The sequence below is a fragment of the Prunus mume genome, linkage group LG2 (genome assembly GCF_029339155.1).
Source record: "Prunus mume cultivar Tortuosa linkage group LG2, ASM2933915v1, whole genome shotgun sequence".
Taxonomy (NCBI): Eukaryota; Viridiplantae; Streptophyta; class Magnoliopsida; order Rosales; family Rosaceae; genus Prunus; species Prunus mume.
The window spans coordinates 40,830,699-40,856,957 of record NC_142699.1 but is presented as its reverse complement, the minus strand read 5'-3'; the positions used below and the strand labels follow the sequence as shown (position 1 = coordinate 40,856,957).

General features: G+C 39.6%; 3 pseudogenes; all 3 read left to right on the top strand.

The window, feature by feature from the left end:
- The window catches only part of LOC148920380 (uncharacterized), an 8,270-nt pseudogene extending 6,594 nt beyond the window's left edge, over positions 1 to 1,676 (top strand).
- A 16,921-nt stretch (positions 1,677 to 18,597) lies between these two features.
- LOC103322583 (uncharacterized) lies at positions 18,598 to 18,900 on the top strand (annotated as a pseudogene).
- Positions 18,901 to 20,533: 1,633 nt separating this feature from the next.
- Positions 20,534 to 21,927, top strand: LOC103322574 (uncharacterized; annotated as a pseudogene).
- Positions 21,928 to 26,259: the final 4,332 nt, after the last annotated feature.

Here is a 26,259-nt window from a genome sequence, read left to right as displayed (position 1 = left end):
TTTGCAATCGGGCCACTTCTGGAAAGATTCAAATGATCGGATGTGCACAAGAAGCTATATGTGCTTGGTAAACAAAAAATGACGTGGATGCTCTTTATCCATCACAGGAGCCTAATTCTGTGGTTCTACCGATTCGATGCAGGTGGAAAGCCAGATTCAAGGTACACTTTTGCCTCAATCTTTTACGCCTCAAGGTGCTTTTTGATGGTAAGGATTCTTGGGCTATTCACACGGGGGCAGAGGCTAAGCAGTTCATGGTGTAGATGAAAAAGGACATTAATACACAAGTGATTGAAGGTAGACTTTCAATTCTGCCTTTCCTATCCTATCTTACCATATTCTACCTGAGTAAAAGTTTTTTTAGCCCTATTCTGTTTGTTTGTGGCAGATCCTTTTATGACAAGGAACATTGGAGGTCAAGATGTCCAAGCAGGGGAAGTGATTGGTGAGTTTCTAAACTTTATCTTTTGCTCTTTTCTGTTTGGATTGCTTTATGACTCTCTTTTTCTTCACAGTAGTTACTTCTATCATGCTTGGTGACTTGGAACTTCCTTCTAGTGATGAGGCGAAATATTCTTTGTCAAAGCAACTCCATACGCGAAGGAACAAAGAAGGAAACCACCCATACTCAGACAATGTTGTCGGCTGAGACTTCAGGTAAAACTCTAGAGTTTGAGTTTTCTTGATCTTATTTCGCCCTATCTTATTTAATTGAGCTCATGTCCTAATCATTTTATTGCGATTCTTTGCGGGATTTGAAAGTCCTCATTCTCCTCCCACTAAGTCAAAAGGCTTAGGAAGAGGCGATGCGAGAATCGTATACCAGAATGTAGCAACTCCTACCAACATACAGGGCGGATGAAGAAATTTGAGAGAGAGGCCTTTGAGAGCGGTGGAGGAGAAAAGAGAAGAAGAAATAACCCAAGATAAAACAAAAGGCGTCGAAGAGAGGAGTGAGTCTCTCTGATCATATGACCTTTTTTATTCTTCTATTGACTTCTGTCTATAAAGTGATTGCGGAGAGCATCGCCTTGCGCCTTGAATCAACATGAAACCCCAAAGGCGAGAGCCCGGCTAGCTCGAGAGTTGGCCCTTTTCAGGATCTGAAAATAAAGCACTCCCTTCTGGCATTGCGGCACGAGGCAGGCGGAGCAATACATATGAGCACAGTGGGCGGCGGAACTTCTGTTGCAGCCTAGATCCTGAGTGGAAGTAGGTGTTGTGCTTCTAAACTTATGGTAATTTTTATTTTAACTCTGTCTATCTATTTCCTTGATTCTGTCTTGTCTTTGCTTCTTTAACTATCAGTCTTTCCGGTAGAAGTGCACTAGAACTTATAGGATATTGAGTGATATGCCAGTCCTTTGAAGCCCCATTGTTCTTGTAAGTGTTACTGTGTTTTGCCCATCTTTCTTTTCTCGTTCAGCTTGGAGCTTATTTATAATCTTTCTCTGTAGATGCCTATCCATTCTCTTCCAGGTTCATCTACCATGGCCTCCTTTGCTGATCCAGAATTGGCAGAGTTTAAAGCTATGGATTTAGATGCCCAGCAGGACAAACTTGAGAAGCTTAGCTCCACTCTTGGCAAGGCTAAGTCCAAGGTTGTGGATGGGGCAATAGAGAGGGTGAAGATCTGGCAGTCCACTGAGCTGGGAGTGGATGAAAATAAGAATTGATCAATTAATGGACTTGGACCTCTGCATAGGCAGAACATGGCTCCCAAGCCTATACTTGAGATGAGCCTAGGTTTGGCTAGAGATGTGGTCAACCTTCACGACCGTTATGAGGATCTTAAGCCTACCTTCAAAACCTTTAAGTTTTGCAAGGCTGCACTAAATGAAGCCAACTTGGTTGATTACACAAAGCGAAGGCATAAGCTGGATCAGACGGTTTGCGAGGATACAAAAGCCAAAGCCCTTACCGCAAATAAGCTGGAGCTTGATTGAAGAGCTTCAAAAGCGGTTGGCGGAATCACGAGGAGAGTGCAGACCGGGCTTGGCTGGATTGAGTTCCAAGACCAAGAGCTACCTTCCTTGTCTGAGTATGGTTTTAGCTTCCAAGCCAACTTTAGAAATTGTCCACTGGGAGAGTCTTGCTTGAAGAGCCTGCTCTCTATCAAGAGGCTGGCTTATAGTGACCCTTAGGAAATTAGGGTTTTAAACTTAAATTAAAGCGTAATAAACAATTAGTCATGAGTGACTATATTTAATAAAAGTTATTTATTTTTTGTGGAATTTTTGATTTCTCTTGACAAAATAAAAGGAAGCCAAAAAACAAAAGACGTACTTTAACAAATTACAACAAAAAAAACAAAAACAAACTCTAGGCAGAAATTTGAACCATGATTTCATTTTGTTCCTCTATATTCCAGGATCTGTTTGTACAGCCTATGAATCTCACATAGTTGGATAGAATTTCTTCAACCATTTGCCATTGATTGGTGCAGCATGAACATCTCCATCTCGATCCTGTAATCTGTATGCCCCCAATATAAGGATTTGCTTAATTATGAAAGGACTCTCCCATGTTGGTGACCACTTTCCTTAACTAGGTGTGTGTGTTCCAAGGGGCAGAATTATCATCCAAACTATTTCTCCCTCTTCAAAACTCTTGTTTTTAACTCTTTTGTTGTAGGCCCTTGATACAGCCTGTTTTCCTGCTAAGAGTTTGTTGAGGGTATCAATCCTATTGCATCAATCCTTCAGATTCTAAGCGACATGACTTAAGTAGTCTTCTCCTAATCAGACTATGTTGATGCAATTACGAGAGATTGGACTGCTATCTCCACAGGCAAAATTGCATCATGACCATAAGTTAGAGCATATAGGGTCATGCCAGTTGCCTCACTCTTTGAAGTACTATATGCCCACAAAGTTTCTGATAAATTCTCATGTCATTACTTTGGATTTTTCTCAAGCATTTTCCTAATAATGTTGATGATCTCCTAGTTACTTGATTTTGTCTATCCATTAGCTTGAGCATAGTACGGAGTGGATTGAAGTAGCTTAAATTTGAATGGTTATGCCATATCTAGCATTTCTCCATATATGAAAGAGGATCCCCTATCAGTTGTGATTGATTTTGGAATGCCAAACCTTTGTATAGTCTGTTCTTCTATGAAGGTGATGATTTCTTGAGATGTAGTAGATTTAATAGGTTTGGCCTCCACCCATTTGGTAAAATAGTCCGTAGCTATAATGATAGGCAGTGTTTGCTCTTTAATTTGGATAAATCTTGCCAATAAGATCCATTGATTGGCTCAGATTCCTTAAGTAGGTTTCTCTCATGACCTTCATGTACTCTTTCTTTCCCAAGCACCTGAGAAGTACCTCATCTTTGCTTTTTCGGACCAAATTTCCATTCCATATAAGGTAGTTTAAAGTCATGATTCGATCTTTTCTTAGAAAGCGGTCGGATACTATAAGTAATTTTATGAGTTCTCTAGTCATCTTGGTGATTATGGCGGGAGTGTATCTATCTCCATTCCTCTTGTCGGAGCAGGATGGTACACTTTTCTTGCCTACCTTGATAATCCTTTGGACCTGATCTTGGGCATTTGTACTATTGCTATGAGCTAATTCATTGGCTGAAGTTCTCCTCTCTTGGGATATGTTCCCAGTAACTTCCACAGATGTCAAAAGATTCGGCTGCCACTAGATGAAGCTGACTAGAAGAGTTGGACACTTGTATTCTCTAGCAATCTGCTTCAAAATGAGCATAGAATCTCCCAAGATTTCCACAGATTGGATTCCCAACTCCACCAGCATTTCAAGGCCAATGATTAAAGCTTCATATTCAACTCTGTTGTTTGTGCATTGGAAGTCTAGCTGAAAAGAATAACAATGTCGATCCCGATGGATCCTTTAAAACAATCCACACTTGAGCTACATCGATGTTGATCCATCAAAATGCAGTTTCCAAGGTGTAAGGTGGCGAGTAGATGGGATTGTTGAGACAAGTATGAGCTCTAGTCAACAGATCTGCATTTGCTATATCCAGAATCTGTTTTCAATCTCTTCCCTGGATGATACGCTAGAAATCATTGCGGCTTGTCATTTGACGACTTTTTAGGAACATATCTGAAGCAATTGTCAAAGCGAGTCCATTTGCCAGTTCACCTCTCAACATTGGCCTTGTTGGCATGTATTTGATTAGGTCTGTCTTGGCAATGGTGTAGACGGTGAATGGTAGCATGTAGTGTCTAATTTTCATAGCAGTGAAGTATAAGGCTAGACAAAATCTTTCAATTGCAGAATATTTCATTTCTACTTCTTTCAGTTCTTGCTTGGATATAGGCACTGTTCCTTCCTGCTTTGTTATCTTGAACTAACGGACTCCCCAATGGACATTCCCGATCTGCAGAAACATAGAGTTTGGCGGTATGCCTCTCTTTGGTGAGAGGCCGGTGGTGAGAGAGTAGTGCTTGATTTCCTCAAAAGCTTCTTTGGTCTTTGTTTTCCACTTGAGCGTCTATTCCTACTTCAATCTTAGCAAAAGGAGAGAAAGATTTGGATTCCCTCTGAAATTGAATATGAATCTCCTTAGAAAATTAATTTTCCTAGGAGACTGCAACTCTTTCTTGTTAGAGATGGTGGGAAAGCCATGATGGATTTTGATTTATTTTATCGATCTCTATCCCCTTTGGTGGACCAAGAAACCTAAGAAATTCCCTGCTTGAACTCCAAAAACACATTTCTTGGAATTCATTTTCAACTTATGTTGTCTCATTCTTAGGAATGCCTTTCTCATATTTGATACATGATCTCCCTCTTCTGGGGATTTAATCACCACATCATCTATATACACCTCTAGAGAATGCCCTATCATATCAAGAAAAACAGAATTCATTGCTCTTTGATAAGTAGCTCATGCATTTTTTAAACCGAAAGACATTACAGTGTATTCAAAAGTACCTATATGTCCTGGGCACATGAAGGCTATCTTATGGATGTCTTCTTCTGCTACCATAATCTGATTGTATCCTGCATTGCCATCCAAAAAAGATAGCATTTGGTTATGAGTAGCTCCATCTACTAGCATATATGCCATTGACATAAGATATTCATCCTTGGGGGATGCTTCATTCATTCTGTAATCCTGATATCTAATTGCCATGGCCTTCTCTTGAGCGCTGTGTGCTGCCAATCGACATAAATAAATGCAAAATTACGATGAAGATCCTGCCTTGACCAGTCTTTCTATTTCTTCATTGACTTTCGATTTTGTTTCCATAGACATCCTTCTTACAGCCTTTTGGTGGAAGTAGCTTCTTTGATTGGCTTGTGTTCTACTAGTTCTGTCTAATCCAGGCATCTCATGAAAATGCCAAGCAAAACAGTCTATAAAATCATGCAAAAGTGCAATGATTTCTCCTTTGAGTGGTTTTTTCAACAGCGCACTAATGAAAGTGGGTCTCGGATCCTCTTCTGTCCCTAAGTTTATCTCCTGCAATGGATCTTCCACTTCTGGTAAAGAGTCATCTAGTGCTACTAGTGCAAAATCTAGTACTTCCTCCTGTAAACTCTCATTTTGTTCTTCAATGCTCTCATGTGTGAATTCTTCAATATTGATGGCTGGATTCTGCATAATGAGCTTCCTCTCTTCCCAATATATCAACAATCTTTTTATAATGGATTGGATTGTTGCAGCTCAATCTTTTTCTTGTTGATTGAGACTAAACATCAACGTTAGGAGGTTTTAGAACAAAGGTCTATCCAGATCCTGCGGAGAAGCTGGCTGGACCCTCTTCAATGAGTCTGCAGGTGGTGGCACCTAGAGGAGCCATTACGGTTGACTCCGAGAATGTGAAAAAGGATCAGGTCATCATGATAATACCTTGCCTCAAAACACATGGCAGAGGGCAGAAATGGCCGTGGATCGGCCTCTACTATCTCCATGAAACCTTCTTCATTCCAAAGGGCTGATTCGTCTGCAGTGGAAGGAACACATAAGCTCACAGTAGATCAATCCACTGCCAAACAGCCATTGGAAGTGGTAGAAGTGGTGTCTACCACAAAAAATGCAATCTTCAACTCTTTAGTTTCAACTATGACATCCACATTTAGGATTCCATGAGTCTTGGTGATGATCCCAACAAAGTTGATGTGATAAACATGTTGGAATTAGATCCTTCTACATTACCGCCATCTTGCTCGACCAATGCGTGGGATGAAGATTAATGGTTGCACCTAGTCTACCATCACTTTGGAATATGAATACCCCCCAGTTTCTTTATTATGAACAAGATTAAGGATGATTGGCTATTTCTTTGGTTGGAGATGATTGACTATTTCTTTGGTTGGTTTGGAAAACAAAACATTACTGTGACTAGTTTCAAGTAGCACTTCCGCTGTTTTGGATATGTGCTTGCTATTACAGCGTCTCCTCTACCTCTGCCAGCACCAAAACTTTCTGGGAGAACACGTCTCCCTCAGTGTTTTCTTGTCGCCTTGCGCACTGAATTTTTCTAGCAAGATGAACACCATGTTGATGCCTAGATCACCATGAGCTTTCTAATTGCACCAAAAGCCTCAGTTTCTTCATCTAGTTCTCCATCATCCTCCATCTTTCTTCCCAATATTCTTATATCAGTCCTTTTGTTCTCTGTTGAGGTCCCAATCTAGTAAGTCTCTGATGGTTCATAGTCTAACTACTCATCTTGTATTCTTGATCCAGTCTTCTTGTCCTTCCTTTGGAATAGATTCGGTTAGCTTGTATTTGTGAAGGTTTGAGTGATTGTGAGGATGAGGAGGCTGAGGATGGATGAAGCACTGGAGATTTTGTCTTCATCGACTCTTGTGATTGATGTGTTGTTTGTTCGCTTGAGGAGCTATACGGATTCTTCCTTTTAAGCAAAACTTGTCTCCGAAGTACCTGTGTGTCATTCTTGTTCCCGAGGAAGGGTGATTGCATTTGAACTTCTCCTCTTCTGAGTTTTGGTTAGCTCGAGTTGGTGCACCGCTCTTTCCAGCGATAGTATCATCGCCTTCTATGATAGTTGCCAAGGGCTTCTCATTTCAGGACATCTTAATATGTATTTCTTTCTTTGGTTGTTCTATCATTCTTGATGTGTTGAGCAAGCCTTAGATAGTCCTTCTGTCTTTAGATGGAGCAGAACTATGCCCTGTTGGTATGATGTTCCAATCATGTCAAAAACGCTAGGTGTGGGCTGACTATGACTGTCCAAAGTCACTTCTAACTCACTTTCGCATATGCACTTGCTATACAGACTACCCCCGTCGGCCAGATGGTTGCCTTTGGCCTTTGACTAGCCTCACTTGTGACTCTTACCCTCCACTGCTGGAGCTAAGCTTCTGCACGCTAGTTTGCCTCTCTTCTTTCTCGCCAATTTAAGTTGACCATGTTGACTTAAGGTTGGGGAAAAAGATTTGTTGTGATGGAGGTTTCTCACTTGGTTTTAGCATTCTATTTGTTATTACCTCTGTATGGCGTCTCTAGAAAACAACACAATGGCTGTTGGTAGAATGGTTCCAAGAGTTGTGTCATCACACAATATTATGCGCCCTTGAGTTCCTCTGGCTTGGGCAGCTTTGTGGGAGTGTCTCTGTGCCTTTTGTAGCAGCATCTCATCAAACAAATCATCAACCTTGGTTAGATCGAAGGAATAGACCTTATTCTAGGGTTGGTTTGTTTGGAACAAACCCTCCTGTGAATGGTGGCGGCTTTTGGTCCTTTGGTGGCTTTATAAGAGCTTTGCAACTGATAGGATGTTTCAACTTTGCATTTCTGCTACTGCAATTTCTCTTTCCTCAGGAGTCTACGTGTCTTCTTACATTCTACCTCGACCAGATGTACTGAAGAAGAAGGCTCTTGTAGTGTATGCCTTTGGAAGAGTTCATTTTCTGTTGTTCTTCCTTGAGCAGCTCCTCATATTTAGATGGTTTTATCTGCGAGTTCTGCGGATCTCCAAGCAGCACCCCATCAAATCTTTTTCTCGAAGAGATTTTAAGGGCGGTTTGAGCCATCTGGATGAAGTGCCTTTCTTCCATAGGGATTCGAGATTTCATTTTAAGCTTTCTAAATATGGTTATAAAGTCCTGAGTAAGCTCATCTTCACTCTGTTTGAGGGTAGCAAGATCACTGATGGTGACTTCTATTTGGATCTTAAAATAGTAGTCATGAAAACCTTTTCCATTTGCTCATGAGTTTGAGCATAGTGCATGGTAGATTGGTGTACCCAGGTGAAGGCATCCAGAGAGAGAGTTTCAAAAAGCCTCAGTTTTAACAGAGGGTTATTTTCTATAGCTATGCACTAGACAGAGAACCTGCCTATATGCTCAACTAATGAAGCATGAGGATCCTCTCTGTTGAACAAGGTGAAGTTTGGTACCTTGAAACCTGGAGATAGAGGTATCTGATCAATGTAAGCCGAATATGGCTTTCTGTAGGTGGGCCTTTCTCCTATTTTGGCTTTAGGCTCCATCATCTCCCTGATTATTCTTTGAAGTGCCCTCGCGTCATTTAAAGCAAGTGTGGATTTCGCCCTTGTTTTGGCTGGATATGGTCAATCCTGTGCTCCATTCTGTATGGCCCGAGAACTTCCTCCATGTGTTTTCCTTTTCTTCAAAATCTGGATGATTCCCAGTTTTCCCTTTGTCTATTCCTGTCATTGTTGGCAAATGGGTTGATTCCCTCTCTGCCTCTCTTGCCTCTTCTTTGGTGAAAGGAATGGATTAGGATCCATCCTTTTAGATGCATGAAATCTGACATGTGCTGAGCGAAGTGCTAGGGGCTGATCACGTGGGGCCATAGGTTGTGGAATAGGTGGAGGTTACGCTGATTCTGGGGACTGAGGCTGGTGCGGGGCCTTTGGCAGCTGGAACCTCATGCTCTTGGATGGGAAGGGCTCCTCCCTCTATCGGCTTAGATCTCCCCATGTCACAGTATTGGACTATCACATGCGATGAGAGGGTTCTCTTGGTATAGCCATGCCATCTGGTGGAGAGTCCATAAAGGAGGTCTAGGCTTTGGACCACAACATCGGGTTTGGAATTCTAGCCATGGCAGCCTCACGATCCTTTCTAAACTGGCTATTAACTTGCCATTGCATCATGGTTGTCATGTTGTTCAGAGTATCCTGGCTTCTTTATGCTATGGCCTCCTATCGGAACACAACTTCCTGTATTTGATTTAACCTCCTGGAGCCAGTCCTGGAACATCTACTTCAGTCTGCCTTGGGCTGATTGCCTAGCATCACTTTCTTCGACTCCAACCCTTCTCTAAGAGCTGCTGATTTCTTTCCATGGCGCAGCGACCAGGAACTTCCAATATTCATATACTTTTAGAAAATTTCTCTAGGAGTATGTATACTGAGAGGTCCCACAGGGCATGCCAAATTGTTCACCTGTCTTATGTTTGTTCCTGTGATGGTAGGGTAAAGTTCCCTATTGCCTTGAAAATCATTGACTGGTCAATAAGTCAACTTTATTTAGTGTGCGAGCTTGCCACTACTATCAATGAAAAAATCCTAGCAGAGTTCTTAAGAAAAGATAACTTGCGCCCCAAGTTACTAATTTCTAAACAAGCGATTGTGAATTTGGGTGAGGAATATCTCCCAAGTAAGTTCTTTTCTTGCCTCAGACTGGTGATGACTTCACAATTTTTCATAGTACAAAACTGGTAGTTCTGGCCAGAATATATGATAAGATAGTGAATTGTTTTTAGGCGAAGTGCCTTTTACAAAACTCAAAAGGGAAAAACTAACTCTAGAAAGACAAAAGAAAGCGGACTTCCATTTCACTGGATATAAGCTTCGATTCGGGTTGGACTGGTGTGCTTGTCTTTGGACTAGACTGCATCAACAACTATTTATTAAGTTTTGGTGTAAATCGATGCCAATATTTGAGTTTGGCGAGCTTTAATCTACTTCAAGCCTGAAAGGCTTTTTGAAGGAGCAGTGCGGCCTTCTTCTGAAAGGCGAAGTGGTGGATTTGAGGATTACTGAGCTAGAACGCATTGTGGTACATGTTCTACTTGATCAAGGCTCTCCATAAATTTGTTGAGGTTTTCATATTTGTAAAACCCCGAGCTCTGTTTGATTTGGCTTTTGCTAAACCAAATTTGTAACAAGAGAAATCTCGTTTCGAATGACTTATTTCTCTAAGTCTGAACTGGAACTAGAAGTTTTGATTTATAGCTGGCTTCTTTCTTGTGGCTCAATGAGCTTTTGGTTGCTTCAGTTCATCTGAAGGTTTTTGAGAACAAGTGATCATTTTGAGTTTTGTCTTTGATTGAATTTTTTTGGCTACCCTCTGCTCTGTTCACCCTCTCTCATATTTATAAGAAATGTTTTGGAGTGGGGTTTTCTAATTCTTTTAATAATGGGCTGCAAAAAATTCTCAAAAGATCTTTTCATTTTTTTAATGCAAAGAAAAATGGGATTTTATCAATTCTGGCAGATAAGCCCTCAATAGTCAGTTCCTAAGGCAACCACTTCCCTATTTTATTTGAAAGAAAACCTAACTCCTCTTCAATCTTAATCATAAGAGCTCAAACTGTGATGGTTAGTTTGATTTTCCAGATGAACAACTCTCTGCATCCTACTTATCTCCCAAAAACATAGTTAGCTTCTCTCTTGAAAATGGTGCCTACTTCGGAGCAGAAATTTTTCTAAATATACAAAGAGACTTTGATCTTCTGTGGTGACATTTGGATATGTCTTTCTTTTATACCTCCCCTTATTAACTTCTTATCAACCTAGTTGAAATTGCTGACTTTTCAAAGTTTCAGGGGGCAACGTGGGTTTGCTTCTAATTTTGGGCTTTTTCTTTTTTTTAATCATGCCAAGCCCAGTCGAGTTTTTTGGAGTTATGGGCCAATTTCCTTCTTTTTCTTCTTTTTTTGAAGCCCACGTTTTGTCGTGTTTTGACAAATCCTGGGCTAGGCTTTCTTGGATTTTGGGCCCTTGATTTTTGTTTAATTGCAAAGGTCAGACTACTCGGTCTTGTGGCTTGTTTTATCATCCAGGCTCTTCAGTGTTAGACTAGGTGCAGGATTTTGCCCAAACACCTTTACATTGCAATACCGTCCACGCATGACACCGGAGCATAGAACACAGAGGTGTGTCTCTCAGATCTCAGCTCCTCTGTCTTCACTTTCTTTTGTTAATTCCAGTATTAGATCCTTTGTTTCTGTTCATTTATTCCTTGATTGGATCTTAAATAAGCGTCTCATTTGCATGCATCTTTTTCTGTATTTGTCTGTTTAAGTTTTGGTTTACTGGTTTCTGGGTGTTCTTTAATGTAAGTGCCTCAGCTCCCAACTTTCTTAGAAATTCATTTTTATTCAATTGCCTATGGGAGGATCAAATCCCGGTTTTCTTTGCTTTTTCTTTAATGGGTTCCTTTTTCTTTTTTTTCCTTTAAGATCTGGGGATATAGAATTTTTTTGCTGCTAGGATGATTGTGGTTGGGTTTTCATGCACATTGTTTAACTAGGAACATGATTAAGTGTTGTAAGTTGTTCTTTTTCTTTCTTTATTTGTTTAGAAGTAAACTTGCATTCAATTTTCTAGGGCAGAAATTAGAACCGGCCATGCGAAGCTAGATGCATCGCTTAAGAGTAAGCTTATTAAGTAAATGAAGTGTTCTTTCTATTCAGAACAGGTCCACATCATATTCGTAGGTGAATAGGGTGTGTGTTGCTCTTCACCAAAAAGGAATAGATAATTATAGGAACTACTTAAACTACTTCATGACTTCAAATTTTATAATCCGAACTTGCGGTAATCATAGGAAACACCCACCTTGTGTTGTCGTGCATCACCCATCTCACAGTTGTCCACACCATAAATCGAGTTCCTTCCTGTGACATGCAAAACTTCCACCTATGAGGTTATATGTTGGAATTTGAATGGAGTACTGTCAATGTCCAAGTGTTTGGTTGTATATGTCTTGCTCTCCAACCTTCTAAACACAACTTATAATCTCTTGCTCTGTAGTCAGCACTACTACAAATGATAAGCTCTAGTTCTGCATTCTCCATTTTATTACTATATTTCAAGATAGCTTGTCTAAAGCAGGAATAATGTAATTCTATTAAGTTATCGTCAAACTAAGATTTCATTCAATGCAACAGGATAGGCTATTCACTTAGTAGTGCTGGTTTATTGTGACGGCCAGTTCATATTATTGTCTCTTATTAGTTTCATTTAGTCAGCTAGCATTTTATACTTTTACTATGTCCTGGTCTTTCAATTAAACACGAGTTCCACATCAAACTCATTGATTTCATGCTGTCTAAACAATGAATTACAGTTGTGGTTATGCTCAAACCGTGATAGGATGGGAAACATCTAATTCCATTGAATGTGTGGAGTGCATTCTGATGTTGGTTCGCTAAGTTGGCAGTTGGTCTTTTCTTTTACTATTCAAGAGATGGAATTAATTTCATTATGGAAGATAATATTTGGTTTGATGCGAGAATCGCTGATGGAAGATAATATTTGAGTCTTGTTTGTGCCTAATAAATCACGGCCATAAACTGACCGAAGGGACCTCCTCTCGGCCCTAGCACCTATTCATGAACCGAAACGGCCACGTTTCGTTAGGCATTTCGCCCTCCACGAAAACAAGAGAAAAGCTGTGAAGTCGAATCCTCTCGGCCTCGCGACGCGGTATTATGGGCCAAAACCGAGAGCCATAAAAGACATGGCCGAAGATAATGCGGTCAAATCGCCACGTGGCCTCAGGGTCCCACGCCCCATTTAATGAAGTAATACCTCTGACTATCACAGCAAGCCCACTAGTCGCAAGAAGCATTTAATGCACGAGGAGAAGTAGTGACTGAAGTCGGATTGGTAATAGAGATCAGAGTAGTTAGGCACAAACATTCTCACAAGTATGCTTACAACGTGAGGTCAGATCACCAACTACTAGACCAAGGCATTAAATGCATTCCCACGGCCAAGGGGGCAGAACCCACGATCAGGGCGGTGGCCGAGATTTACCCGGATCCATGGGGGTCACACCACCATGCTTCATGATCCCAAATGCCGATTTGACTACCCATTTGCCCCGATCAGGCTCCGCCACGTAGGTCTTTTCAGCCTCGATTGTCCCTCCAGGACTCCCCCCATAAATACTAAGCTCAAGACTACATTCAAAGGGTTCAAACACCAAACCAAAAGCCTCCCACGGAACAAATTATATTTTCTTGTATTGCACTTTCAATACCTTTATTTGCTTTCCTAGGAGTAGTGGTAGATTGTAAGGAAAATCCATTCATCTCTGTTGTCATCTCATTCATCTCTGAGCAACACGTCGGAGCACTGCCTAAAACCCGCCACCAACACCACCATTAAACGGCCTTGTAGCTCAGGCCGTGAACCTAACGGCCGAGTTCCTCTCTCGGCCACAATCGTTTGATCAGGAGTCGAACTCGAAATAGGTGCATCATTTAAACCATCTTCGACCCAAACCTCATCACCATCTTGACGCCTTACGGTAGACCGTGCTGGCACGCCCGCGCACAACCATACCGCATCCAAAAGAAGGAAGTCACGTGTTAACGCACATCCCATCGGCCCGGGCACCAGGCCGTGAGATTTGCGCAGCCAACAAGTCTGTGTAACAAGCTTTGAAGTCTTATCTTCTAAACCAATGTTTTCAAATAATAAAGCAAAATGTGAGGCATTTGAGTACTTGCAATGTGAAACTCGAATTTTATAGTTGAGAATATAAAAGGACCCCATTGCATTTTCCTTCATGACAACCCTGCTGTATTGTTGATTACAATTAGTATAGAATTGCGGAGATAAAAAGGAAAACAAATCAGAGGGTTAGAGCTGGAACTGCGCTTATGGTACTTGAGGTGTTTTTACAGGGGATGCAGGCTTGGAACTACCAGTAATGGAGAGAGATGACATGGCTGGGTTTTGGATTTGGAACTCCCAAATGGCAAAGATGATATGGGGATTTTCTTAGGTCTTTTGTTTCTATAAGAAGTTGATAGATCAGTTTTTCATGTTGTTTAGCAAAAAAAAACACGTCTTATGCACGTCGTTCCTAGAGGAATACACCTTTGGGGAATTTCACGAACAAGAGAAATGCCTTGAAAACCTTGTTCTGAACCAGTGAACTTTCTGTCTTTCTTATGACATGACGGCTCAGAGGGGCAAGGTTGGTAGTCTTGTACTGGCACTTGTTGTATTTAATTTTCTTTATTTATTTCACTTAAAAAAATTTGATTTTCTTCTTCGGGTACTATTCTGTTACACATGACAATGACATGTGTTTAAACCTATTTGCATTTTGTACTAGTGCATGCATATTGCATGTTGGGCACAGCATCCTCTCTAGTTAAATGGTCGTCATTGGCTTCAGATCTTGTTTTCAATGCTCCCAGCTTTTTTTATACACAACCTTTGCCAAAGAGAAAGGTTGGAAAATTAAAGAAAATATGTGTCTGTATATGACTGAAGTTGAATCTAATGGTAAACATTCTATTGTGAACTCTGTTTATACCAAAATGAACAGCCAATAAGCATCGGGCACGTGGATTAAACTGGAGCTATGGAAGCCTTCGGCACCTAGCTTCGATACGTTCCTTTCGATCGCACGCGATTAGGGCAACTTCACCCCCAGGGACACGTGGCAGTCCCACAATTGGAGTCCACAGTCCTACATCGAAATTCTGAACAACTTGCACACCTCCCAAGGCCTATAAAAGAGGACAACTATCCCAAATTGGAGGTAATCAACCAGAACTTATGGCATACTGCCTATTGATATGTAGTTCAATTTTACTAAATCCGTACTTACTTAAGCATCGGAGAGCCTTCGGCCGGTACCACTGGTGCCCTAGGTCTTACCGTGCGTTTGTTATCTTGCGGATCGAACGCCCTACCGAAGCCGAGCATACCGAAGGCCCAACATCACGGGAAAGTGCCGAACCATTTTTCTGCGTTAACAAACTCGATCGATGCTGGGTTAACCATTAGATGAGGTCTGACAACATTATGGATTACACGTTTGTAGCTATGGAATGAATATACTTATGTGTTTGACCGACCAAACCTTTAGAATAGTTTCGACCAAAAAAAAAAAACCCAAAGTTCTTAACGTACTGTTGTTTGTGCGTGCTCACACATACAAAAGCATTATGCAGAATCAATGTGCAGTTTTCTGACTATGTTCCAACATTTCTTAGACTACGATGATGTTTTTATTAGGCTTAATTATGTACATGCCCCTGTGCTTTCCAACTTATCTCAGATTACCACATGTATTTGAAAACGGCTCAAAGTACCCCCCCAATGTTTAAAAAACCGTCTCACATTACCCTTTCCATCAGTTTTTTGAAGTTCCGTTACAAGCGTTCTTATCGCTCATCCCCCAAAATTCGAAGCGACAACTCATCCCTTTGTTCTTGTTCATCCGACCAGTTTTGGGCTGTCATCTCCTCCTCCGGCCACCCCAAGCAACGACATGGGTATCAAAAGAACCAGCACGTTGTCCTCTACCACCCTCACATTTCATCCGCTACCAACCGTGTATGCGGATCGCGAAAAAGCAAGAAATTGGCGATTTTTATCCAAAATCTCCATCGCTCGTTCGGCGATTCCGAGCACCATTTGCTTCGATCCAGGTATGGTTTTTCAACCTCTCGAGCTATTCTCGCTGCTAGTTGTGTTGGTTATAAGAAATTTCTGAGTTTTTGAGGGTAAATAAGCGATGAACGGTAACAAAGGGGATGGGCTGCATTGCGGAATTTTGGGGGATGAGCGATAGCGTTAAATAGCGGAACTTCAAAAACCTGACGGAAAGGGTAGCGTGAGACGATTTTTAAGCGTTGGAGTATTTTGAGCCATTTGCAAACACAGGTGGGAATCTGAAATAAGTTGGAAAGCACAGGGGGCATATACATAATTAAGCTTTTTTATTATAATCTCTAGAACATGAGAATAATAATCTGTTCAAAAGAGAAAAGAACACGAGAATAATACTCACTGTTCAAAAGAGAATAGAACACGAGAATAATGCTCTGATCCTTTATAGTTTATACAACATGGCATAGTGTGCAGTCCCCAGTTTTAATGTTTCAGTTACCTGGTCCGTTGCGTTCCTTGGATAGGGAAATTACTAGTTGTCTATGATTACTAGCAGAAACAGTTGAAAAATGCTTAGTTTCTGATTCCTAAGAGTGGGCTTGATCCTTCACTCCAATCACATGTAATTTATATGGCACACAGAAAAGAAGAAAACCCAGAAGATAAAAGGGAAAAGAAAAAAAGAGTTTCCCCTGCCATCTTTTCCTAGTAGATTTTTTCTCTTTTTCACTTATGTTAATTTAGGTTGCCAATTAATTATCTCATAATTTAGTTTACTACTGTCATATCTGAGCCAAACAAAGTAGGGCAAATATTCAGATATGCTCATATTTTATTCTTCTCCAATATGAAGGTATTTATACAAGTACAAAGAGGTGTTAACCCTAAATAAAATAGGAAATATAACTAAATTACAATAGAAATAAATGTAAATTACAATAGGAAATAAATCTCGATTATAATAGGACTAGATAAATGAGTAAGTAACCAAAATCCTAACATAGTAAGGAACCAAAATCCTAACTAAGGACTCGCCAACACTCCCCCTCAAGTTGGGCAAACATATTTCGCACGCCCAACTTGACAAGCGAGTCACAGAACGCCATACTTGAGAAGCACCAATTGTAGAGAAGGACTTTTCGTCAACCACGAGTGAAATAAGTGACAACCTAAAGCAAAGTTCGCAGCATAAACACAAGAGCAAACCCTAAAAAATAGGGCACATAGCAGAACATAGAACCTCTGTGAGCACGGCAATAGGTAAGACAGAACACAGAAACCCTGTGAGCATGACAGTAGATATGGTAGAACACAAGAATCTTGTGAGCACGATAGTAGATAAGGCAGAACACAAACACCACTGTAAGCACGCAGTAGGTATGACAGAAACCAAACCCTAAAAAATAGGGTAAGGCAAGGTAAAGCCAAACCTCGAAAAAATAAGGAAAGGTAAGGCAAAGAAAGTCAATAGCAAAGGCAAGGTCAACGGGCATGACCACAACGGAAACACACCGGCAAAGGCATAAGCAACAATACTGGCACCATAACAGGAGGAACAACAACACTGGTACCAACAATAGCAATACAAGGCACTTGCACCAGCAAGAGCAACAAGGCAGAGACATAACAGGCATCATCAACGGTAATCAACATTGTCCCCAGCAAGAGTCGTAATAGGCAGGAGCAATAACATTGTCTCCAGCAAGAGACCCAATAGGTATGAGCAACGGTACTAGTACCAGCGAAAGACATAGTAGTCAACAGCAATAACAATGAAAAATACTTCCATTATTGCAAAGACAACTTCTCTTCACTCCCTCTTTCCCCTTGAAGAGAAGGGGTCGATGAAGCACATATGAGTAGTGGTACTTGAGAAATAGGCACAAACAATCAACCATGATAGATAGGTAGGTGAATTGCAATGGAATAGATAAGCAGTAGTGTCACTCCCCCTCAAATCCGACGATGTATGAGAGTCGAGATTTGGAGAAAGTAACACCCAAATAAATAGAGAGTAAGAAAACACAGATGTTTCTAGGCAGGAAGTGAAACACATTATCAAATGGGGAAAAAGGTCATATAGGTGTGCACAGAGAGAGAGGACCAGAGCAGGTTGTGCAAAGGGAACAGCAGTGTAGCTCAGCGGAGAGAGAGACAAAGGCCAGCTAGGAGAAGGCTCGGTGAGCGGTGACGAGGCTCACGGAGGAAAGAGATCATGCCATCAATGGCCAAAGGGGGTGTTGCCCATATGGTATACAATTAAAGGAGAGGCTCGACTGTGAGCGCAAGAGACTGAAACTAACATGGGCTCAATCTAATTTTAATAGAAAGCAAGCTCATAGAGAGATGAAAAGTAAGAGAAAAAGGCAGCAGTAGGCATAGGTAGCGAAAAAGAAAGGTAATGACTCAATATAAACACGGTAAGGCCAAAGACAAGGGTAAAATTGCAGAAAAGTGCGACTATGGCTAAGGCAAAAGAAATATATGTTGATTATTAAGGAAAGGAGAAACGAGGATTTACAACAAGGTGAAGACCCATGATAGGTTAGGAATGAGGAACACCCATGATGAGTTAGGAATAAGGAACGCCAACGACTCTCAATTTGTCAAAGGATCTCAAGGATTAGCAACGACTCTCAAGGAGACCGCAAACACAGGTAACAAGAAAACCTAGGCTCTTATACCATGTCAAACAAAATAGGACAAATATTCAGATATGCTCATATTTTATTATTCTCCAATATGAAGGTATTTATACAAGTACAAAGAGGTGTTAACCCTAAATAAAATAGGAAATATAACTAAATTACAATAGGAAATAAATATAAATTACAATAGGAAATAAATCTCGATTATAATAAGACTAGATAAATAAGTAAGTAACCAAAATTCTAACATAGTAAGGAACCAAAATCCTAACTAGGTAAGGACTCGCCAACAATCTGAATGTAAAATTCTAGCTTTATGGCGCTTGGCATTAATTGCAGCAAGGAATTCTGCATTAGGTGACAGCTTTTGTAAGTCCAAATATGAGTCTGGCATGCCTGGTGTGCCATAAAGTAGAAAGTCCATAGCATTCTTTTAGGAGTTGCTCTGTTTCAAGTGCAGAAAATGAGGGAAGATGTTCTTCCATTACCAACTGCTTAGCGAGGAGGGCATCTTTTCCACTACCAGCACATTCCAACATTGCATCATCCAAAGTAACCCCACAACCAACTCTTCCAAACAACGGTTCCATGTTAGGTGCTCCACGGCTAGTTCGAAGCTGGGCTATAAGAAGAAGGGACATCGTGCAAGACTGGAACTTTGACAAGGTTGTGATGGGGCATTAGATTTTTTAAATATGACTCCAGAGTAGAAGGTTCTTTCCATGGTATAGTGCTAGGAGGAGAATAATCTTGCCACCTATTTTTGTTAGTTATGGCTGCAATTGAACTCACTTTTCCTCCGGAAGAGCTTGTGCATTTGTAACCATCTGAGAAAATCATCGCGTTGTTTATAATTTTACTCTTTTGGTAGTCTTTTGCAGATCAATCTTATTTCTCTAACTTGGTTTTGGGTGTTCTGCCTCGATTTTTTTACGGCTACTTTGCTTCAAAACAAATAGGGAAGGCAATTTGAAAAATCAGTCAACTTGAAAACCACTTAATTATTAAACTTCAAATAAATCTGAAAAAGGAAAAGTTCTAATTGTTGGGACTATATTGCAGTTGCACAGCGGGCCTCAACAGCATTGTACCCCTTTTTGAAGGACTTACTTTTTGGAAGGTAGAAACTAGCGCTTTTTGATACACAGGCTTGCTTAGGCCTAGTTTGAACTAAATTTAGTCCCATATTTGTTTCATATAATCCTAATCTTAGATGGAATTGCTAATATAGGGCCCATAAAAAACACTTCCTTAAGAAAGGCCTATAAAACCATGTCGAAAGACATAATTAACTAGTTCAATGCTCACCAATGTATAAGATACATATATTATATTGTAAAATAATAACATATATTATTATTATTAGGCTTATTAGTTAAAATGCTCATTGAAACTTTGGTCAAATCTCACATTGCCCCCTGAAATTGAAAGCGACCTATATTGCCCTTTTGACCGTGGTTTTGTATTTCAGTTTGCCCCATGTCGTCAACTCTGTCCCAAACTTGGTAAAAAATGATGACGTTGCAGGGATAATAGACTTTTCGTCTCAAATAGCTTTTTTCCCCTTATGTGAGATGGGCACGTGGCAATATGTTGAGTCTACCTCTATATATCTGTTGAGGCCTAATAAAATAAAAAATATATTTAAATTACAATAGGAAGTAAATCTCTATTACAATATGACTAAATAATAATTGGTAAGTAACCAAAATTCTAATGAAATAAGGAACCAAAATCCTAATTAAGAACTCGCCAACACAACCGACGGCTAAAATGATGACACGTGGTCCATACACAGATTTTGGGTGCAAGTATGAAATTCCTCGATTGGTTGGAGGCTGGTGTTAGAGCATCCACAATTATGCTCTTTATTTCTTAGGTAAAATTTAGTTAAAAATATAAGAAATCTATTTTATGAGCTCTCTATAAAATTTAAACTCCAACCATACTCCCTAATTTGAAGAGTCATAAAAGTTATAACTCTTTTTTAATTAGTCCATTTCTATTAAAAAATAAAATAAAAAATAATTAACATTAAATAAAGGTTTGAAATACTTATTAAATAAAGCATCATTAAATTATAGGGAGCTACTAGGAGTTCTTTCTCTCTCATCATATTTAGGAGCTCTGAGAACTCCCTATTTTAGAAAGTGAATAGAGAGGATGGTTGAAGTTACATTTTGTAAGAAGATAATTTAGAGAGCGGACGTTCTTACAAAGATTTTAGGCGGACCACAACTCCAATAGTCACAAAAGATCGTCCTGGCGTTGTAGAATCTGATCCTCTCTCTCCTTTACCAATTACCACGTATAAAACGACAAAGCCTACTCTCTCACTCTCTCTCGCTCTCTCGCAGTCAGCAGATCCTTCTTTTCAGCCTCTCCGGAGTCAACGCCACAGTCAACACCACCTTGACATTGCAATACCACCCACGCAGAAACCCGAGCCAAATACACTAGGGTTTAACGGAATTTCCCCAGTGCTTGTTTGAATAATTTGCAGCAAATCGCAATGGCTCGGAACGAAGAGAAAGCGCAGTCGATGCTCAATCGATTCATCACACTCAAAGCCGAAGAGAAGAAAAAGCCAAAAGAGCGACGTCCATACCTGGCCTCCGAATGCCGGGACCTTGCCGAGGCCTCCAAATGGCGGCAGCAAATCATGGGAGAGATTGGCCGAAAAGTCGCCGAGATCCAAAACGAAGGGCTTGGCGAGCACCGTCTCCGCGACCTCAACGACGAGATCAACAAGCTCATACGGGAGAAGGTTCATTGGGAACGACGAATTGTTGAGCTCGGAGGCCCTAACTATGCGAAACACGCCCCTAAGATGACGGACCTTGATGGCAACATCATTGACGTCCCAAACCCTAGCGGCCGAGGCCCTGGGTATCGGTATTTCGGTGCGGCGAAGAAGTTGCCGGGAGTCAGAGAGCTTTTCGAGAAGCCGCCGGAGCTGAGAAAGCGGAGGACGAGGTACGATATATACAAAAGGATTGATGCGAGCTATTATGGGTATAGGGACGATGAGGATGGGGTTCTGGAGAAGGTTGAGGCTCCGGCGGAGCAGAAAATGAGAGCGGAGGCAGTGGCGGAGTGGAAAAGGATGGAGGAGATAAGGAAAGAGGCAAGGAGGGCGGTGAAGAGTGGGGAGGTGGTGAAGGCGAAGGAGGTTTTGTTTGAAGAGGAAGAAGAGGTGGTTGAGGAGGAGAGGCAGAGAGAAAGGGAATTACAAGAGAGGAGTGAGAGGGAGAAAGAGTTTGTGGTGCACGTGCCGTTGCCGGACGATAAGGAGATTGAGAAGATGGTGCTGGAGAAGAAGAAGAAGGAGCTGCTGAGCAAGTATACTAGTGATGGATTGTTGGAGGAGCAGACTGAGGCTAAGCAGATGCTTAACATTCAGCGCTAGAATGCAGACACCAAGAAAGAGAAAGAGTATGTTACTGTGTTTAATTTGACTCATTGACTGATAAGAAGTTGTTTGTTCTTATCAAATTTATGTTTAAGATGGATTTTTGATGTATTAATGTTAGGTTGAATTCTCTTTGGTTATTGGTAGGCTTTGTTAAGTAAGTGTTTGTAAGGTATTTAGATGGTGGATTGAGTAATAGTTGTCCTTGATGATGAAACAAGTTATATTTGTCACTTTGGATTTAATTTCAAGGAGCTGTAATTATCAGTTGATTATGACAAGTTTTGTTAGCCTTTCTACCACGTGTTCTATTCTTTTATCAAAGTTTCATTACTTTGTTTATTGCTGAGTTTATCTGGCTACCTCTTTCAAATTATGCTATAAGCTGTGTAAACAAAGAACATATCAACTGTTTTGTTTATACATGATTTGTACTCTTCAGTATGATAGCAAATTTCTAATTTTATATTATGTTTCCTTCATCATCTCTTCAATAAGGGTTATATCATGGCTATTTCAGGTAAAATTGCCAAAGATTTTATATTACAGATACTTTTTGTTTTTGTTAAATTGAAAAGGAAAATGGAGTGTGAAAATTCCATTATTGATTGTTCTAATAAGTTTTCTTGTGACCTTCCATACAGTAAATGATTTGTTATCTTTTCTTTAGGCTTAGCTAACATTGTTCTTAAGAAACTGCTAATTTCAATAACATAATGTATCACAACCATTTCTAAAAGTGCTATAAAAAGGTTTGTGCCGTGATCGTTTTGTAATAGCTTCTATGGTGATGTATTGGATGCTAAAATCCATAAATGTTTTTTTGTTTCAAATACTTCCTACTTGGCTTAGAGGGATCTATATATGCCACTCGAAGACGACGAGATCTTTGAGCATGTGCATGGGAGGTGACAATAAGTTATATTTCTTGGCTTAGACCATAGGTTGATAAGTTAGTGCTTTTATAATGCTGTGAAGATACAAAGGACCTATTGGCTTAGATTCACATTTTGAGATCAATAGGAACCGTTGAGAAGGTTGGTGTGCAAAGGCCTCAGTTGCATTCTTTTAAATGAGACATCTCAAAGTGTTTGTGGAATTCATGTCCCACAAATTGATGTTTTCATCGAGAGCCACCTCAACAGGATTTTCAAATTTGTTATAGATAACTTAGAATCTTGCTATTATTAGGGAATCTCTTTTAAGTTTTACTTTCTAATTTGTTATAGATGAGGTCTCCAATGTGGATATAGTTGTCTCTCTTGATGCAATCCTAGACATCCAGATATCTTGGAAACATTAGCAAAGTATGTGCTTGTTCATAAAGTTTTTTTTTTCTTTGTTCCGAGTACATTGCTTTCTGAGTTTATCATTGTGCTAGTTTTTATCTCTTCTTTTTGGTTTAATAAAGAATGATAATGATGCAAGCCAGAATATTTAGCATCTTGAGCAACAAATTATTCCTTGTAAAAGAATGTTTCTGCATCTTTATGTTGGTTTTGATTTAATAAGGATTTCTTGTCAAAGATGTTCAGTTGCAAAGGTTGTTGGCTGGTCAGGTCCCCTCAATTTTTTTCCCTCTGGTACTGTCTCTTCACGTCAATAATGCCATAATATGAAGGAAAACTATGGAGTGTGCCCCCTTCTTTTAAACCCTGCAGTGGCATTTGTTTCAGTGACTCTGATAATCAGGTACACCATCTTCATTTCTCCTCTATATTTATGAAATAACCCAATCAGTATTTTCTTTTGTGGCTTAGATTTCTCCCTCCTTTTTTGTTTCTTTTTCTAGGGTCTCATTTATGTTGCTGTCACTATGGTTATGTTTTAAAGATCAATGACATTTCATGTAACAATTTACAGAGCTACTACTGTTTTGGAAATCTATGCTACCAATTTGTGTTCTTTGGTTTCGTCTTTTCAGATGTTTTGAGCCTTGTTTAGGAAATCTGTGGTAAATAAAATTTAGGTTTGTTTCATACTAGTATGATTTTCACTGAGAACTTGGGTTGATGAAGAAGAAAGGTTGGAAGTAAGTTTTAAAGTATACTTTCTGTCAATGTACATGAGCACAAATTAAGTCCACTCAAATTTTCTTTTATCAATGACTGAAAATCAAATAAACAGAAACCTTAGAAGTGCCACGTTTTAAACAATTGCCAGAGCTGATGAGGGCACTCCAAATAATAAAAATAGGAAACGATTTTTATTTGGACATGTTAAACAGGATCCTTGGTTCTCATCATTTACCAAAAAAAACATGGTACTTTCTGATGTGCCTAAGCCTGAAGTGGGGCAGAGTTTCTAATGGGGAGCATACGCAGTTTCTGTTACTGTTTGGTCTCTAATTATACTATCCCTGCTCTGTAGTTTCTAACTGTTATGTGTATCAGAGTAGAATAACTAGGAAGGTTGGCTTGGTACACCATAAATTTGACTTGTTTTACCCTTCTACAGTTTAAAAACGTGTACATTAAGCTTATTTTTGAAACTGTATGGACTTTTGGGTTGTGTGTAGATTGATCTGGTATTAGCGTTGTGTTAATCAATTATGTTCAGTATGTCCTGGGCCCTTTTTCAGGTGACAGAAGCGAGGCATTTTAAGAGCTTCTTTTTCTTTAGCATTTAATAGAATTTTCTTTTCTTAACTACTGCTGTCAACTCTTTGGGTTCTGATTTTCTGATTGTCATTGTAAGTCTTCTAATTGAGCATAATATTGTCTTTGTGGTATGATTTTCTGTGTTTACTCTATCTTCTTTTCTTTTTACTCTATCTTTTGTGCCTTAAACATATCTTGCTCTCTTTTCCTCGTTGTTGGGTTAGTTTGGGACCTATGTTTGTTTTCACTAGTATTATGTATAAGATCATTTAAAAATTTGTTTAAAGACATCTTTGGTTCCAATTCTTCATTGCTTGTTTATCTTGTTTGATGTTTGAGCTTTATTTTTGGGTACTAAGATGTTTGAGCCTTATTTTCGGGTACTGAGATGTTTGAGCTTTATTTTCGCGTATTGAGATGTTTGAGATTTATTTTCGGGTACTGAGATGTTTGAACAATGCTGAGAAGATACAAAGGACCCAATATTTTTTTTTTCACTCTTATACTGTCTCTTCGCGTCAATAATGCCATAATATGAAGGAAAACTATGGAGTGTGACCCTTCCTTTAAACCCTGCAGTGGCATTTGCGTCAGTGACTCTGATAATCAGGTACGCCATCTTCATTTCTCCCCTATATTTATGAAATAACCCAATCAGTGTTTTCTTTGTTTTTTCTTTTGTGGCTTAGATCTCTACCCCTCTTTTTCTTTTTCTTTTTCTGGGGTCTCAATTATGTTGCTGTCACTATGGTTATGTTTTAAAGATCAATGACATTTCATGCGACAATTTACAGAGCTGCTACTGTTTAGGAAATCTATGCTACCAATTTGTGTTCTTTGGTTTCATCTTATCAGATGTTTTGAGTCTTGTTTAGGAAATCTATGGTAAATAAAATTTAGGTTTGTTTCATACTAGTATGATTTTCACTGAGAACTTGGGTTGATGAAGAAGAAAGGTTGAAAGTAAGTTTTAAAGTACACTATCTGCATCTTATGAGATCTTGTGGTAGTTTGAGCATTATATATAGATTAGAATGCCCAGCAAGCAGCAGCGAATTTTTTATTTAAGTTGCCGTATCTGGTAAATAAAATTGTATACAGCTCTGGTTAGAGTTCATTTGGTATTGTAATATTTCACTGTTTCAAACGTTTTCTGTCAATGTACATGAGCACAAATTAAGTCCACTCAAATTTCCTTTTATCAATGACTGAAAATCAAATAAACAGAAACCTTAGAAGTGCCACGTTTTAAACAATTGCCAGAGCTGATGAGGGCACTCCAAACAAAATAAATAGGAAACCATTTTTATTTGGACGTGTTTGGTTCTCATCATTTACAAAAAAAAAACATGGTACTTTCTGATGTGCCCAAGCCTGCAGTGGGGCAGAGTTTCTGATGGGGAGCAGACGCAGTTCCTGTTACTCTTTGGTCTCTAATTATACTATTCCTGCTCTATAGTGTCTAACTGTTATGTGTAGCGGAGTAGAATAACTAGTAAGGTTGGCTTGGCACACTATAAATTTGACTTGTTTTACCCTTCTACAGTTTAAAAACTTGTACGCAAAGCTTATTTTTGAAAATGTGTGGACTTTTGGGTTGTGTGTAGATTGTTTTGGTATAGCATTGTGTTAATTGATTTTGATTCAGTTATGGTCAGTATATGTCCTGGGCCCTTTTACAGGTGACAGAAGCAAGTGAGGCATTTTAAGAGCTTCTTTTTCTTTAGCTTTTAATAGAATTTTATTTTCTTAACTACTGCTGTCAACTCTTTGGGTTCTTATTTTCTGATTGTCATTGTAAGTCTTCTAATTGAGCATGATATTGTCTTTGTGTTATGATTTTCTGTGTTTACTCTATCTTCTTTTCTTTTTACCATATCTTTTGTGCCTTAAACATATCTTGCTCTCTTTTCCTTGTTGTTGGGTTAGTTTCTGACCTATGCTTGTTTTCACTAGTGTTATGTATAAGATCATTTAAAATTTTGTTTAAAGACATTTTTGGTTCCAATCTTGTTTGATGTTTGAGCTTTA